This window comes from Aulonocara stuartgranti (assembly GCF_965226115.1).
Source record: "Aulonocara stuartgranti genome assembly, chromosome: 4".
NCBI lineage: Eukaryota > Metazoa > Chordata > Actinopteri > Cichliformes > Cichlidae > Aulonocara > Aulonocara stuartgranti.
The window spans coordinates 19,480,663-19,486,134 of NC_138942.1; the positions used below are offsets into that span (position 1 = coordinate 19,480,663).

Consider the following 5,472-nt stretch of genomic DNA (forward strand, 5'->3'; position numbering starts at 1 on the left):
TTTGAGTGCTGCACTGTGTTTTACTGACTCACAGTGCAGCACTGGATTTGAACTGGATTTGCATTTATTTGGGCCAGAGATTAATGAGATTATCATCCCTTTAAATTGCTTTCGGTCTTTGCTCTGTGCCTCCAGTTTGAGTTACTTTAAGTTTGTCTTTTATAATGTTTTATCATCTCTTCCTATGATTTTTAACAATTATAATGTTTATATATTTGCTTTTAATTGACCCTCTTTTAGGTTCTTAATTCTCTTTGTACCCCATCTGCTTGCAGTTATAGCTTTCCAGTGATTTTCACCTTCTTCTTCTTTTTGTTCTTATTACTATTCATCACTAGGTTTTGAAATGCCTTCTTGGCCTCTAGCTTGATCTGTGTTTCGCTTGAATTTACTTTTTGTCAAAATATAAAACCAGCTTTGTTGGGTAATGGCTTTATTTCTGAGTATTGTTTTCAGTGGTGCAGTATAGGAGATTTTTGGGGACTTTGATGAGTCCCTAGACAAAAACAAACAATCACAAACATTTGTATAAAGGCACGGGGACATACGTGTAGATGACATCATTTTGCTAGCAGTAAGGACTACAGTGAAAACTGTGGTTAAGTATCTGTAGTGAACAGCTGTAGACTGCTATTGCTATTTAAAGGAAATATTTGGCTTAGTAAAGTTGAGTATTTGTCCGGGTCTGTTCATAACACTAACACATGCGTCTACATTAATGTACATGCATAATGTGGACTAAATGTATTAATTTTATCACAAATTTAGCTTACAGCCATTTTGTGTTGCCTTGTTAGCCCATATATTCCTTATTGGAATATAAGGAATATATATTGTAACTTATCTTTTCCCCTCATTTCTGCTTTATTTCATTCATTTTAATAAAATCACAAGGACTAATTTAATATCCGAAAATTTACCACTTAGAAACCAAATTGCTTCTCTACAGGCATTTGTTTGCTGGTTCATGTCAAAGTGAATTTAAAATGCTTTTTAAATATTGAACTAAAAGTAAAATTTAAAGAATTGCTGACAAGGCTGTGGGTAGGGGTGCAGGGGATGTTGCAATAGGTCTTCTCCTAAAAAGCAGGTGTCACAGCACCCCCTGCTTAATGCACAAGAACTGTAGGATTTTGTACAGCCGCTGAAAGAACTTTAGTCACTGTGTGTGTCGAGCACAATAATAAACAGCAGAATCTTCAGGCTTCAGACTGTTCATCTGCAGATACAGCTGCTGTTTGCTGTTGTCTCTGGAGATGGTAAAGTGGCCTCTGACTGAATCAGAGTAGAAAGTTCCACTACCATCGCTGTAAATGTAAGCAATCCACTCCAGCCCTTTTCCAGGAGCCTGTCTGATCCAGTGCATACCGTGGCCAGCAAAGCTATATCCAGATCCTGTACAAGTCAGTCTGTGGGAATCTCCTGGTCTTTTAACTGCCGGTTCAGATTGTGTCAGAGTCTGACCATCAACACCTGTCAACATAAACAAATGACAATGAAAAATAATTTAATTCCATAGTAAATTAAAACAATATAAAAAAAGAGTTTTAGTGGAGAGTTTTACCTGCACAGCAGACAATCATAAGTAACAACAGTGTCACACAAAGACATCTAAGTATTTGCATTAACTCCTCCTTAAAACTAGGAGACTTAAAATATTCAATAATTAATGTGAAGCCACATATACACTAGTTTCTTTTCAAAAATCAGATTAACAAAATGTACAGGCATTGAAAAAAAAAGGAAACTCAATATTTACTGCAAGGTTGAGCATTGGCTGCTGCTGCACACATCTGCTGTTTTAACAAACACTCTGGAAAAGATCTAAGATCTGTATCAGTCCTCTGTGTACTGCCTTCTGGTAAATGGTCGTCTTTTATGGCAAATCTATCTATAATACATATCTGCAATGTCTCGCCTCATGTTTTCAGCTCAGAGGAGGACTTGCTTAGTTTATATCTCTTAAAATTCTTCTAAGTGATGCGTCATTCACATTCACATCACAACCACTTTTTTCTGCACTTAAGTGCTTAGTATCTAACGTTTGCACTCCAATGGACCAGAGAGATGCATCAGAGAGAACTTGGGATTCAACGTCTTGCCTAAAGATACAGAATTGAGCAGCAAGGGCTCACACCAGCAACTTTCCTATTACATGTCATTACATGACCTGGTCTAGTACCTGCTGAGCTACAGCCAGCACCACAGAGACTGGCCAGTGGTGTGTTTCTTTAAATAAGTGATTCCTGGTAGACGGGCAACAGTATTTTTTTGCTCCACAATGTGAGTTAAAGGCAACAGGTTGCTACCCCATGTACCTGAAAGAGTTTTTCACTAAAGACTACAATACCCAGAAGAGAAGAATTTAAGAGAACTTTACTAAAAATGTTATGATAGATGTATACATGAACTTATTTATTTTCAATAATAAAAGAGTAGCTCTGGCACAGGGAGATATTTATCAAATGTAGATATTTATTCATACAACAATACACACCTTTGTCCTTTCTTGTAGTTAAATAAACATAAGAACTAATCATATCAAGGTTTGTGACAAATCACATGTAGTATTGTTTTTGTCCAAACTCTGATTATATCTTCCTGAGTATTTGTGCAGGTTTGTGTGGCCCAGAGACTCACACAGTAATAAACATCTGTGTCCTCAGGCTGTAGATTCTGTCCTGTTATTGTCACTCATCAACATCTGAATCACACATGAAGCTGCAAACACTGCTGATCTACAGTAACTGTTTCCTAAAGGGACAGACTGAACACCAACTGCCCTGTAGTGTCCTGATACAATCTGCAACATTAGTTTTGAGTTGAAATTCTAAAACATGTTTTTATTTGTTTTTAATTATTTATTGATACTAGTTTCTCTGTCTGTGTGTAAGGGTCACTGAAAAGAATCTGTGGAAACAGAAATCAGCATTGTATCCATCACTCATTAAATTACTTTGTGTTTCTAATGTGTTATTTGAGTGGACCCAGTAAAATAGGATGCAGCTGCGGTATTAGAACTGCAGACAAGATTTTTGGTCTTGAAGCTGAACTGATATGACCTGCTTTGTTTCCTCACTGATCCACCGTCACATACTTTACTTAAATTGTTAGGAAGTGTAGTGCAGTGGTTTACACGTTCCCTGGCTTGTGCCCAAGAAGAGTTGTAAACTACTTGGAGGTTCTGTCAGAATCAGCCAAATCAAATATGCAGAGCTGCTGTTATGGTATCTTTATTCCTCTCCCTGCATTACAATCACTGCTGTAAATTGATCCTCATCTTTATCATAAAACTCTGTGTATCTCTGTGTTTGTTTTATACAGTGTTTAAAGATCACTGGATTTGTCAGAACACTGTGATGAAATAGAAAATTAGTGTTTGTGTGGTTCAGTATGAAGCGTATTTTTCAGGTCTATTTGTTTGAAATACTTTGACGCTAACTGGTAAATGGTTAGACACACTGGTGTGTTTTCTAAAAGTTGGTCAAATACATTTATATTCTGTCTATCAGAGAAGAACTGACCAGACAAATGTTAATTCATAAAATCATTAGTCACATTGCAACGTTTTTTCGGTTGTGTCTTGCAGGTTGCTGAATATTTGTGCTTATTTGTCCTATTATATTTGCACCATGGACCAAGAACTTCACAATTTAGTTTCTTTGTAAACTTGTCTGAGATAAAAATAGACTTTGTTTTGACTTAGTCTTTAAATGTCTGCTACTTCAGTCTTTCAGGTAAACTCACGCATAAAGCTGCAGCTATCAGTGATCCATCTGTTTTCTAAAGGTAGAGATGAGACATGATGAGAGCTGCAATAAATGTTTTTATTCAAACTTCTATGCATATTGTCCTATAGAAATTCAGTATTTCTTATTTCTTCTGACACATGAAGGATTTTGTACAGCAGCTGAAACAGCTCCAGTCACTGTGGCTCTCGAGCACAATAATAAACAGCAGAATCTTCAGTCTTCAGACTGTTCATCTGCAGATACAGCTGCTGTCTGCTGTTGTCTCTGGAGATGGTGAACCGGCCTTGGACTGACTGAGAGTAGAAGATGCCACTACTATCAGTGTAAATGAAAGCAATCCACTCCAGTCCTTTTCCAGGAGCCTGTCTGACCCAGCCCATATGGTAGCTGCTGAATGTGAATCCAGAGCCTGTACAGGTCAGTCTGTGTGACTCTCCTGGTCTTTTAACTGCTGGTTCAGACTCTGTTAGAGTCTGACCATCAACACCTGTCAACAGAAATAAAGAGAGAGAATAAAAAAAATAAAAAATTACAATGATTATTTTGGGTAAAAGTTTTACCTGCACAGCAGAGAGTCAGAAGTATCAGCGCTGTCTTACAATCCATTTTGATTAATTGTCTTTCCACTATTCCCTGTATGCTTTGAGCAGTCTGATAAGTAGAGGTAGAAGAAAGGATATTTGCATCAGCTCCTCCTCAACAAGAAGACAGAAAAGTTGAATAAATAAAGAGTTTTTACTCAAAGACACTGTACTTCACTCAAGTATATATATATATATATATATATATATATATATATATATATATATATATTAGATTTTATTCATTTAAAAGTATAGTTATTTCAGTGTGATAAAACATGTTCCATACAAATATAATTTAAAAATAAATGTGGAGCATGTAAGTATAGGAAACACAAGCTCCTCTTGATTATGTTTGTCTGTTTAAATCTGGGGTACAGCTTAGTTCACACACTAAGCTGGAGTCATCACTGATCTCACTGTTTTCTAAAGGTGAAGACTATTTGTTTTCTCTTTTCCCTTCATTTATTTTTTATACATCAAGAAGGATTTGAAGGATTTTGTGTAGCTGTTAAAATTGTCTTTTGTCACTATCAGTAATAATAATAATAAACAGCAGAATCTTCAATCTTCAGCCTGTTCATCTGTAGATACAGCTGCTCTCTGTTTCTGTCTCTGGAGAAGGTAAATTTGAAGTGGCTGAGAATAACAGACTTTAGCAATGTCATAACTTCTCACACCTGCTCCTTTCGGCTGTTAGTTTTTCTTACACAAAATCTAAGTAAAAATCTTCCCCTTCCAAGTAGAGACTTTGAAGCAATGGCCCCATCTTGTAGTTGGTACTAAAACTATGAATGATATTAGAGAAGTATATTCTTCTCTGCTTTCAATTATGTTGTCAGATAAATTGGAATGAATTTGGAAGTCACTGTTAATGTGTGTTGAACCTGGACAGTTGAGATGCATTTTAATGTTGGATTCAATTTTCAAAACATGATATGGCATATTCATTGAAATGAGGACTACACCGTATGTATTACAGACAAAACCAAATGCTCTGTGTCAATGTTATAAATAGAGGAAGTATTTTTTGTATGACTCCTCTGGTATTTAAGTTACTGTGTACCCTTTGGCACAGTAATACACTGCTGTGTCCTCGGTCTTCAGATTGTTCATCTGTAGATAGACTTTACTGCTGG

General features: G+C 36.3%; 1 long non-coding RNA gene across 1 annotated transcript; it reads right to left on the reverse strand.

Annotated features, from left to right (window-relative positions):
- Window positions 1-3,941: 3,941 nt before the first annotated feature.
- On the reverse strand, window positions 3,942-4,380 carry LOC309705091. Its single transcript, XR_014276500.1, has 2 exons — window positions 4,313-4,380; window positions 3,942-4,239 (listed from the first exon to the last, which is right to left on the reverse strand). It is a non-coding gene; the product is annotated as an uncharacterized lncRNA (long non-coding RNA).
- Window positions 4,381-5,472: the final 1,092 nt, after the last annotated feature.